At 40.7% G+C, this 12,564-nt stretch overlaps 1 long non-coding RNA gene across 1 annotated transcript; it reads right to left on the reverse strand.

The window, feature by feature from the left end:
* Positions 1-849: 849 nt before the first annotated feature.
* LOC105526339 lies at positions 850-2,937 on the reverse strand. The gene is made up of 2 exons (XR_001004070.1): positions 1,747-2,937; positions 850-1,431 (listed from the first exon to the last, which is right to left on the reverse strand). It is a non-coding gene; the product is annotated as an uncharacterized LOC105526339 (long non-coding RNA).
* Between the last annotated feature and the right edge of the window lie 9,627 nt (positions 2,938-12,564).

Consider the following 12,564-nt stretch of genomic DNA (forward strand, 5'->3'; position numbering starts at 1 on the left):
AGGGAGGGAGGGAAGAAAAGAAAAGAAAAGAAAGAAAAAGAGAAGGAAAGAAGGAAGGCAGGCAGGCAAGGAAGGAAGGAAGGGGAGGGGCAGGGGAGGGAAGGGGAGGGGAGGGAAGGGAAGGGAAGAGAATGAGAAAATGTACTCAAGAAAAAACAACACCTTGGGTCCATGCTGGAACACTGGAGACATTCTCTTTCTGGCAAAAAGTAAAAAAAAAAGAAAGAAAAAAAAGTATTGGCTTTGCAGTTGTGAGTGTTCAAGCATATAAATTAAAGCTCTTGGAAATTAATAACTTAATACATGTCATTCTTATGACCTTGGTTAATTTAAGTTCATCTGATTGCTGAAGTTGTTCTCCATTGCTCAAGACAGATGTTTTGGCTGGGCGTGGTGGCTCATGCCTGTAATTCCAGCACTTTGGGAGGCCAATGCGGGAGGCTTGCTTGAGCTCAGGAGTTCGAAACCAGCCCAATCAACATAGCAAGACCGCGTCTCTACTAGAAAAAAAAAAAAAAACAACGCCAGGTGTGGTGGCAAGCACCTGTAGTCCCAACTACTTGGGAGGCTGAGACAGGAGGATTGCTTGAGCCTGGGAGGTTGAGGCTTCGGTGAGCTGTGATCATGCCATTACACTCCAGCCTGGGTAGCAAAGTGAGACCCTGCCTCCAAAACACGAAGAAAGATGTTTTTTGTGACCAGAACACTGTAGACCAGATCCTAGAAGATTGTAGAAATTCACTAAAGTAATGATTCCTTGTCCTCTTGTGGATGATCAGTGGGCTTTCCCCTGGCAATGACCCTATATCAATAAGAAAAACTTTTTCTTTTCTTCTTTTTAATATTTTTGAGAAAGAGTCTCGCGGCAGCTTCAACCTCCTATGCTCAAGTGATCCTTTTGCCTCAGCCTCCCAAGTCCAAGTAGCTAGGACTACAAGCATGTGCTACTATGCCTAGCTAGCTTTTTTACTTTTTAATTTTTTTTGCAGAGGTAGGGTCTCACCATGTTGCCCAGATTGGTCTTGAACTCCTGGTCTCAAGCAATCCTTTTGCCTTGACCTACCAAAGTATTAGTATTACAGGCATGAGCCACCAAGCAAGTCCAGACTTTTCTACTTCAAATTAAATCAGTGGGGAGGGAGGTGTTCATAATTTACCTCTGTTTATTATTTCATTTATTTTAACATTGCTACAGTGACAATTCCATGGACATACACTAGCTACTGGCGGGGAAGATCGTTCAGACCAGAAGTGGTAAGAAATCCTTGAATTTTAAATAAGTCATAGGTAGTTCACAAAGAGGACAAAAGATACCATTTATTAAACATTCACCACCTGTTCTGACATAATATTATCATCATTATAATCTCCCACTTCCAGATACACGCAGCTGCCTACGTTACACTTGCGGTAAAAGCCAGCATGGGTGAACTCTACTTTCTTTTTTTTTTTTTTTTTTTGAGACGGAGTCTTGCTCTGTCGCCCGGGCTGGAGTGCAGTGGCCGGATCTCAGCTCACTGCAAGCTCCGCCTCCCGGGTTTACGCCATTCTCCTGCCTCAGCCTCCGGAGTAGCTGGGACTACAGGCGCCCACCACCTCGCCCGGCTAGTTTTTTGTATTTTTTAGTAGAGACGGGGTTTCACCATGTTAGCCAGGATGGTCTCGATCTCCTGACCTCGTGATCCGCCCATCTCAGCCTCCCAAAGTGCTGGGATTACAGGCTTGAGCCACCGCGCCCGGCTGAACTCTACTTTCAACGGAGCTGAACACTGTGCTGCACAGATCATATAAATAAACTGAATGGCTTATTTCACATCCATAATCAGGAACTTAAAAAGTGCTCTCAGTAGCCCATGTTACTCTGTTCCTCACATTAGTTTTACTTTCACTCTCTGTGATAACTTTTCAATACACCAAGACTTCTCAGCTTGCCCCCAAATTCACTGAGAACATACTGGCAAACTGCTGATTCAACCATTTACACATCCACCCACCAGACATAAGAGTGCTCATTTAACTGAGGCTTATTATCATCTTGTAAATGTGCTCAATTTAAGACTTCTTGGAAAGGTCTCAGGTCGAAGCTTTGTCCTGAAAAGATAATTCTGATTGCAGAAACTCCCTCCGTCCAGCAGGAAGCGCCAGCACCCTCTGCTGGGGTCAGGTCGCCACGGAGGCCTCACGTGATCCGGCCGTCTCTGCGCAGGAGCGTGGTCTTGCGGAGATTTGCCCTACGTACTCAGCGCTGTGACGTATTACGTAGGGGCTGGCTAGCCGCCATCTTGCTTCTTTTTCTCGCTCGCTCGCTCCCTCTCGGGAAGCTGGGAAAGTGCTTTGGCGGTTTGTCCATCCGCAGCTTCGGCTTTTCCAGTCCGGTGGCCCTTCCGGCCACCCCTTTAACCCCAGCTTTCCCTCCCCCTTCTTTCAATCAAAGATCGGCGGAGACCCTAGAAGTGCGCAAACTTGACACTCACCCTGACCGGTAAGGAAAGCTAGGGTGTGGGGGCCGCGATCAAAGAGGGCCCTTCGGGAACGGCCAGCGTGCGGCCTGGGGCGTGGGAGCGCACCCAGACCTTGGCGCCCGGAGGCTAGGGGGCCGCGTGGAGAGGGCCTCGGGTCCGGGCATCTCCCTTCTCTTTGGTTACCATCATTTCTGTGTCTGGGGAAGTCGGCCTCCAGCTTGGGGAGCGGGAAACCGGAGTCAGACCCGCCCCATGTGGTCTGCAGCGGGAGTTCTGGACCGGTCTGTCTTGCTACCACCCAGACCCCCAGTCCTGGCCCTGCGAAGGGATTACGCATGTTGCCGGGTAAGCGAAGGGTTTTTCCGTCTTCCTGGACTGGCGGACGTGCAGTCTTTTTTTTTTTTTTTTTTTTTTTTAGTGTGGGGTATGTGTTCCTCCAAACAACTGAAGGACTCAGCCGGGGCCTTCACTCTCTACCTCTTCCTGTGTAGTGAGGGTGGGACTTGCAATGAGCAATGTATAGGAGGGTCTGAATTAAAGACCTGATGAGATGAGAGGCTCTTCGGGGAATCAAGACCAACCCTACTTCCGCTGGGGAAGTGCTGCCCAACTCCAGAGGAGGAATTGGGTAGTCTTTTCACACTCTAGGCCGCTCCATCCTCTAACTTGCGTGGTAAATCTCGGTAGCTCCCTGTCTTTGAGATAGCGTTGGTATTGGTGGTGTTAGGGTAAAGGCCCCGTTTTAGGACTGAAGAAAAGGGCATGGGGCCAATGGAGACGTTGATAGAGGCTTCCTTCCTTTGCATGAGAGGAATACCTTTAATTTAAAGGGATATATGTGTGTTTTGACATTATTTGGGATCTTTTGAGGGTCTGACATGCCTGATCTTTGCTGGCTTATAAAGCTACCCGGATTTCCGCATTGGCTGGTCTTCAGCCTGGGTTCATATTCATACCTCGTTAGAGTACTTAGAATTGTACAGTAGGCGGCTCTGCTGTAAGATTTTCATTTGGAATGCACCAGAAAAATCGGAGGATTTTTGATTGTTGAGTACTTAATAGCTTACTCCTGCAAATAAAAATAATACGGTGATATTAAGCACCTACCAAGCCTAACCCCAGCATTTTTCAAAACTAGATTTCACCTCCCATATTGGTAATTAAGATGCTGCTTTGACTGGAGCCATTTTTAGGTGTGTGTCACAGATGCACTGCAGCATCTTTTCTAGCTCACCCCAAATGCATTGATCCCCTAAAAAATTAGGAATAGATTGAATTTGAATTTTGTCTTTAGCGTGTAGTCAAATAGTATTTCTCTCCTTTTCTGTAAATGGGTTTTCAGAATATAGCCTTTTTAAGTGATTTTGTTTGCTCTGCTTAGCTTATGTGTGGCTGTTCTCCATTAGGTGACCCTTTGCTATACACTGAGCACAGTAATAAGCCCTTTTCATACATTTTTTTTTTTAAATCCCCACAACAGACCTTTGAGGGAAATGGTATTATGATCATCCCCATTTTACAGATGAAGAAATGAAATCTGAGAGAGTAGTCTGACCAAGGTCACTTAGCGGTTATTGGTAGTATTGTGTAGGTTCAATTCCATACTGTCTGAACCCAAAGGGGATGCTCTAAACCTTCAGCCTGCCTTGTAAATTATAAACTGTAGTAACTAAATAAGATAAAGCATTATTAACTGGTAGTTTTTCTTTAACTTGACTAGTATATGAACATTGTTGCATGCTAAGGTTAAAGTGTTGCAGGTTGTAAAAATGGATTATATCCACTTTGGAGGTGGGGTAGAGGCTAATTTTTTTGCGCCCTTTTCTATTTGAGTGCTTAGAGATAACTTAAAACTAACTCTACCATGTCATAGATATAATTTTTAAATTTGAGCATCTGACATATTATTGGTAGAATACTCCCTCATCTGTAAAATGGTGATGATAATAGGACTTCCCTCAAAGGCTTATTATAGAAGTAAAAAAAGATAATGGATAATGTATGTAAAGGACTTATTACTATGCTTAGTACATCGTAAAAGGTCAACTAATAATGGGGGGAGAATGGTAGGATATTGGTAGAAGAAAATACTCTCTTCCAAGCAATAAATAATCTGTATATTCTCAGGGTGATGTGTATATTTCTTTAGGTACATAAGAAAATTTCACCTCCCCTTATCCCTAATATATCTATTTATATGCAGGATTTTGCTTCTTAGCGATTTCTTTATGCTCTACAGTAAATATCCTTGGGATGAGTATCTTGTTCATAGCTGAAAATGCAGAAGTTCTGGCTCATTCCAGTCCCCGTCTTCTTCTTACCCCCACCCCACACTCTTTACTGATAAAGTGTCTTTGAAGATTATATTATATCCCTGTCTCCCTCCAAGTGTCACCCCTAAACACTGCTTCAGTTTGTTAAATCAGGTAACTTGTGTTTTGGATGCTATTTATGTCATATTTGTAAATGACAAGGATTGATGATTGGTGAAATGTTGCATAAGTTAGTACAGAATTGTATTCTTACAGTGAAGGAGATACAAAAGTTGTGTCTGAGTTATGACATACTTTCACTTCGGTAAAGCGTGATTTTGTCACCTTATGAATAGGACAACACAATGAAAGCTTATCTCAGTAGTCTATGTTAATTGTTGCTTACAAGTCTGAGAGTTACTATGTTAGTTTTCTGAGTCACAACATTTTAAATTCCTGGCTAATCTCATTGATGCATCAGCCAGAACACCTTTGTGGATAAATGCGTTCTATAGAGAGAGGATAACTTTAGTAAATTTTCTATTTAAGAGACAGATCTAACTCTGTTGCCCTGGCTGACCTCTAACTCCTGGGCTCAAGAGATTCTCCTGCCTCAGCCTCTCAAGTAGCTGGGACTAGAAGTGCCTGCCATTGCTCCCAGTATTGCCAGTTACACTTCTAGTCCTTATTTTCCTCCAAGTTATCAGAAAGCACGTTTTGGGGCCTGTGACTACTTGTATTTGCTGGCAAATCCAGTCAGACAAGGGCTGTTACTTAGTTTCAACAGGAAATTTTTGTCTGATTGGCAGACATGATTGGCTGATATCTAAGAGTCTGAACAAAAGATTGCAATGAAATTATTACGTGAAGTATAGTCAGTGTGATATACTCACCCCTGTGTGGTGCTGCTATGTCCTCAAGGGAAGATGGGATATCATTTGTGGAGCACGTCTGGTATTTAAAAAACTACTGGATATTATGTATGTAGCATACTACATAGCAATACATAGTACCTAGTAATTTTTCTATTTTCTGTGTTCTGATATTAGTTTGTTTTCCTCTACTAGACTGTTTCCATGTCCTTATCACCTTGTATGGTGGTTGGCATATACCTAGAGTTTATATGTTATTGAATGAATGAGGGTCAGAAACACAAAAGAATAGACCCACAAGATTAACTGATAAGTATCTTTTTGGAGCGAAAGAAAATGCTGTCAGGTTTTTTTCCTTTACCTCTAAGAATAGTATCACAGGTAACCTTCAAAGAGTTTGTGTTAAATAGCATGCATTGTGAGATTTGTTTACATCTGATTTTTAAAATTTTTAGCTTATTCAACAAAGATTAACTATTCTTTTAATTTTGTAAGGCCCAGTGAATCAGAGCAATATGGCATTTGGTCCACTCCCAAGGTGTTCACAGCCTTCAGGATTAATGTTAAAAGTTATCTTGTAATCTTTGGATTCGTGCTAGGAGATTAAAAAGGTGTATAAGAAGGTAAGGGAAGTTTGGTGCAGAAAATTACTGATAGTACAGATTGAGTGCCTAGTTGATTATAAGTGAAACAGTGATGGCTAAGAAAAATCAAGAATAATTGTGATTATTATTTCTTGAGCACTTACTATGCCATGTACTAAACTAAGACTATTTTGTGAATGATCTATTTAAATCCATACTGCAGAAAGCCTAAAAGGAAGAGATTTAAGTAATTTGCTCAAAGTTACTTAGCTTCTAAGTGGTAGAAATGGCATTTGAATTATTGATCCAGAGCCTGAGTGCCTCACTCAACTACATGGGTTTCCTACTGGCCAGTATTTTCCAAACTTAAATCGTTCACAGTTTCTGCTTCGTCTCAAACCACCTGCCTGTTACTCTTAATATTTTTCTTCAACTCAATTCACTGTCTTCTAATTGAATGAATTTAAAAGAAATTTTCTTTTCTTTTTTAGATGGAATCTCACTCTGTTGCCCAGGCTGGAGTGCAGTGACGCTGTCTTGGCTCACCGCAACCTCTCCCTTCCGGGTTCAAGTGATTCTCCTACCTCAGCTTCCTGAATAGCTGGGATTACAGGCGCCCGCCACCACGCCTGGCTAATTTTTGTATTTTTAGTATAGATGGGGTTTCACCATGTTGTCAGGCTCATCTCGAACTCCTGACCTCGTGATCCGCCCACCTCGGCCTCCCAAAGTGCTGGGATTACAGACATGAGCCCCCGCATCTGGCCGTTTAAAAGAAAATTTTTATGATTATTTGGCGTTAGCTTCCCCCCAGTGTATTTTAAAATAAACATGATTTTATGTAGTTTTCTATGGATCACTTAAAATCATCCAATATACTAACAGTCTTTGTATTCCACCCTTTGGGACATTACTGCTATAAGAAATGAATACTGGATAGGATCAGGCCACAGTTACAGTTAATGAAGGTCAAAAGCCTAGAATGGAATAGATTGATAAAATAGGAAATGGCAGCATTACAGGAATAGAGATATGAATTAGAGTCTTAACTACATATTTGAGATAACTACTTTCATGATAAACTGCAAAGGAGTAGATTTATTTAGATAGAGAAATGTAATAGGATGTCTAGGACAGTCTATGGCAAGGGAAGAACAAGACAAAATAAGGAAGCCACTATAGAAATCGGGGCAGAAGAGAATAATCTAAAAACAGGATTATCAGAGCAAAATGTAGCAGAGTTCAGAAAAATATGTGACACATAGTCTTTCGATTTGGCTGTGAGATCCTTGGTGACCTTAAAATAATCTAGGTCAAGTTACAAAGGTGAAAGGTTAAAGGGGTAGGAGGAAAAATCTCTTGATTTTTAGATATATTGAATACTCAAAGTGGACTCTGGACTAATTGTTTTAAACAATTGTTTTAAACCTAGGTTTAGTCCTTTTTGTCACTTTGTGCCAGCTGTTAATTTTGGGGCAAGTTAACCTGGCTTAAGTTTTAAATATATTGATTTGTGATATAAGGATAATATCCATTTCCCCTATCTCAGAGGACTGTACTATATTTCTGTGTATCTTCTGAATTTAATATTCTTTAATATTACATAATATCAAGACATGAGTCTTGACCATATTTAAAGCAGAAAAGAGAACCATGAAAAGGGAAAATTAAAGATACAGGAAGGATAGGTTCCCTATGAGGTTGGAAGATCCCTTCTGAGTAAATCTTGAATCTGAAGGATAAGAGATGGATGCATGTATGTGGTTGGAGAATAGGTATCCAAGTTAATAATTCATTTTTTTCTTCCCCGTTTGCCAGTGAACAATCTGAAGGTACAGGGCTGCTATATATGGTTGTGCAGCTTGTGTACTGCCCAAAGACGCTGGACTGAAGGAAGCAACAAGTCAGCCTGTGTTCTGCTTACAGAGTCCTGTGTCCTAGCTTAGGCCTCCCAGAGGAAACTGCCTCCACTTCTCCTCTCTCCAAGGCGTTGGCTCCTTGCCAAAAGTGTCTGTATTTCCCCAGAAGGATGTATTTTTCCTAGTTACATAAAGGCCCTATGCCAGTGGATGCTCTGAAAGACTCCTTAAGGAGACATATTAAGGATACATTTAGAACAACATCAAAAACAATTGGGAAATTGGAGAAATGGTCACTAAGGAACAAAAAAACTTTGAACTTTTTGCTAAGATTGGTTAGGTGGTTGGGCAAGCACAGAATTCTAATTTATCCAGTGTACTTTAAAGATATGTATTGTAGTTTATTAAATATTTTTATTAACCAAGAAACTATATTAAATAATAGTTTATCAAATTTCAAAGAGGAGTGATAAGAGTAAAACAATACTTAACACAATTTAATCTTACCCAAAAACTTTGTAATTTGGGGGTTTAAATTAAAATTTAGATTTTGGTTATGTGGCAAGTAGTTTGATCTATAAGTAACTTTTTAATGTTAGGTTTTACAATTAAAGCTATATAAATTTTATAGCTCTTAATTGAAGAAGCACAGTCGGGAAGGTACACAGTTACTTCTGAAGGTTAGGAAAATGGAACAGAGGAATTTTATTTTGAAACCAGAAAGAGGACATTGAAAACAAAGGAGGCTTTAGACAGGTGAATTTTAAGTTTATATTTAGAAATTTGATTTGTGGTGTACAGTTCTGTAAGTTTTAGTACATACGGATTTTTGTAGTCCCCACCACAACTAGGATACAGAATGTGGAAAGATAAAACATCTCCCAACTGTAGAACTAGAGTCTTCTGGCATTTGGGAGACAGGGAAATTCTCTTGAAGCAATAACTATTAAAGGGGGATGGAAAAAGCAAAGAATGGCCTACGCATGCTGATTGATTTGTTTTCTGATCAGAAAGAAAAAATATTTTGATTATACTGTTATATTTATGACAAACTTGAACATAGAAAGAATGAAAGAAGGAGAAAGAAAAAGGAATTGGATGTGGTGGCATGTGCCTGTAGTCTCAGCTACTTGGAAGGCTGAGGTGGAAGGATCTCTTCAGCCTGGGAGTTTTGGAGGGTAGCACACTATGTGCTACATATGGATTGAGTGTCTGCACTAAATTCAGCATCAATAGGGTGTCCTGGGAGTAGGGGACTAACAGGTTGCCTGAGGAGGGGTGAACTGGTCCAGGTTGGCAACAGAGCAGGTTAAAACTCCCATGCTGAGCAATAGTGGGATAGCCACTGCACTCCAGCCTGGACAACATTTAAGGTGACCCTGTTTCTTATTAAAAGCAAGGAGGTAGGGAAATATTTATTTATTTATTTATTTATTTATTTATTTATTCATTTATTTATTTATTTTAAGACAGAGTCTCTCTCTGTCGCCCAGGCTGGAGTGCAGCGGCGCGATCTCGGCTCACTGCAAGCCCTACCTCCCGGGTTCTAGCAATTCTCCTGCCTCAGCCTCCTGAATAGCTGGGATTACAAGTGTGTACGAGCATGCCTGGCTACTTTTTGTATTTTTAGTAGAGATGGGGTTTCACTGTGTTGGCCAGGCTGGTCCTGAACTCCTGACCTCAAATGATCCACCTGCTTTGCTATCCCAAAGTGCTGGGATTACAGGCATGAGTCCCCGTGCCCGGCTGGGGAATTTAAAAAAATAAAATAAAATAAAATAGTAAGGGAAGGAAGGAGAAAAGAAGGAAGGAAATAGGTTTACATGTTTTAAGATTGGATATTTCCGTGGTAGAAGAAGAGAGCCAATGATATGGAGGGATGTTAACCAATTCTCTACACTTAATAAATTTAAAATTAATATTCTAACTTTTAAAGGCAACCCTTTGGTCATCCGAAAGATTAACTGTAATTCATGATGCTAGGTGAGCATCTTGGAGCAAATACTTCTGTTTCAATCCCATAACATTCAACATACTTTGGCCTTGCAAAAAATAAAGTTCAGTTAACTGGGTGGGGTGGCATGTGCCTGTAGTCCTAGCTCCTCAGGAGGGTGAGGTAGAAGGATCACTTGAGCTCAAGTTCAGGGTTGCAGTGATGGCACTGCTGCACTCCAGCATGGGTGATAGACTAAAACTCTTGAAAAGAAAAATAGTACATAAAGGTTGACTAAGAAACTATCTGTGCTTTGGGCCTGAAGTGATGGCTCACCCTGTAATCCCAGAACTTTGGGAGGCCAAGGTGCGTGGATTACTTGAGGTCAGGAATTTGGGACCAGCCTGGCCAACATGGTGAAACCCCATCTCTACTAAAAATACAAAAATTAGCCAGTTATGGTGGCAGGCGTCTGTAACTGCAGCTCCTCAGGAGGCTGAGGCAGGAGAATTGCTTGAACCTGGGAGGCAGAGATCCTGCCACTGCACTCTAGCCTGGGCAACAGAGCAAGACTCTGTCTCAAAAAAAAGAGAAGAAATTATCTATGTTTGGGTTTTTCTTTTTAATATATTAGTTTTGCAAATATTGATTACCACTAAATAAGCTTTTGTTATGGACTTTACAGTATTCTAAGAGCTTTATACACACTTTGTTAATTAAATCTTATAATAGTGTTGGAGTAGATATTATAGCCCACCCAGGTAAGGAAGTAAAAATTTGTTGAGATTAAGTAATTTGCCGGTGGTCACCTAGCTACTAAATATTAGAGCTAGAATTTAAACAAAAACAGTTTTAAGAGAAACGGTTGTGTAATTTTAACAATTTTAAAATACGTAAGTTGTTAAAAAAGAATGCCCTGGCAATCACCTCATTAAGTAATCAGTAGACAGCTGTAATTTTTAAGGATAGCAGTTTTTAGTACAGAAAATTTGATAGCTACATTTCTGTTCTGATTGTTAAGGCTTTATCCTGCTCCAGAAACTTAATTCACATGTTTCAGGTTCCAGGAACAGTCTGAGCCCTTCCACTATCCTAATTAGAACTCCAACAGATTTATTTATATTACACTTTGTTTTTTTAAAAATGACCATTTTGGATGTTTTTGCTGAACTGCTATTTGTAGTAAAAGAATTCAACATATGGTGGTATTCTTAGCTTTACTATTATAGTGGCAAATGTACTCTTAAAATATTTGACCTTAGAATTGCTAGTTCATTTTAACTACTAGAAATGGAAGAGACCTTGTAAGTGGCCAATTCAACTTCTTACTCAAAGCAAGAATTATCTTTATAATATTTCTGACAGGTAGTTCTGGTGAGGGCTCTTCCTAGATTGCTCACAGCCACCTTCTGACTGTATTCTCTAATGGAGAAGAGAGCAAGCTCTGGTATCTCTTTTTATAAGAAATACCTCATGGCCCACACAACCTCATCTAAATCTAATTACCTCCCCAAGGCCCCATCTCCAAATATCAGCCCAGGGGATTTAGGGCTTCAACATATGAATGTCAGGGGACACCCATCAGTCCATCAGCACCCCTACCCCCTTTATGATTTGTAGAGCATTGGTTCTTATGCCTTTTTTTTTTTTTTTTTTGGGGGGGGGGGGTTCCTCCCTGCCTCCACCACCCCCAGCTAATTTTTGTATTTTTAGTAGAGATGGGATTTTGCCATGTTGGCCAGGCTAGTCCTGAAGTCCTGACCTCAAGTGATCCACCTGCCTTGGCCTCCCAGAGTGCTAGGATTACAGATGTGAGCTACCACACCTGGCATGATTGTTTTGTTTTTTACAAGTTACAAAAATAGTACAAAGAATTCCCATATTTCTTCATTCAGATTCCCCACTTGTTAATATTTTACCATATTTACCTTATTATTTTCTATATAGTATGCACATAGGCACACACACACACTCTCTGTGCTTGGTTTTTAATGTCTGCTGTCTAAACCCTGTCATCACCAGAAACCTTAAATTTATTTCACAAGCTCTTATTATTACTTGTACTACAAAATGACATTTCTAGCAACAAATCGATACATTTGGAGCGCGCGCGTGTGTGTGTGTGTGTGTGTGTGTGTTTTGTTTTGACAAGGTCTCACTCTGTTACCCAGGCTAGAGTGCAGTGGTGCAATCATTGGCTCACTGTAGCCTCAACCTCCCAGGCTCAAGTGATCCTCCTGCTTCAATCTCCTGAGTAGCTGGGACCACAGGCATGTGCCACCACACCTGGCTGTTTTTCTGATAGAAACAAGGTCTCTCCATGTTGCTCAGGCTGGTCTCAAACTCCAGTGCTCAAGCCATCCTCCCACCTCTGGCTCCCAGAGTGCTGGGATTACAAGCATGAGCCACCATGCCCCACCAGTACGTTTGTTAATAGAGATGTTGCTGTGTTTTGTTGCTATTGTGTTTTATCTTTGGTATCTTATTCTATATTGTAATGCAGTACGTTTGATAATGAAAACATAAATCATTTAGGATCTCTTAAGTGACTTTTATTGTTTTATATTTCAGTTTGTTAATTTCTTTTTTTTTTTTTTTTTTT

Source organism: Colobus angolensis, unplaced genomic scaffold (genome assembly GCF_000951035.1).
Source record: "Colobus angolensis palliatus isolate OR3802 unplaced genomic scaffold, Cang.pa_1.0 Scaffold59, whole genome shotgun sequence".
Lineage (NCBI taxonomy): Eukaryota > Metazoa > Chordata > Mammalia > Primates > Cercopithecidae > Colobus > Colobus angolensis.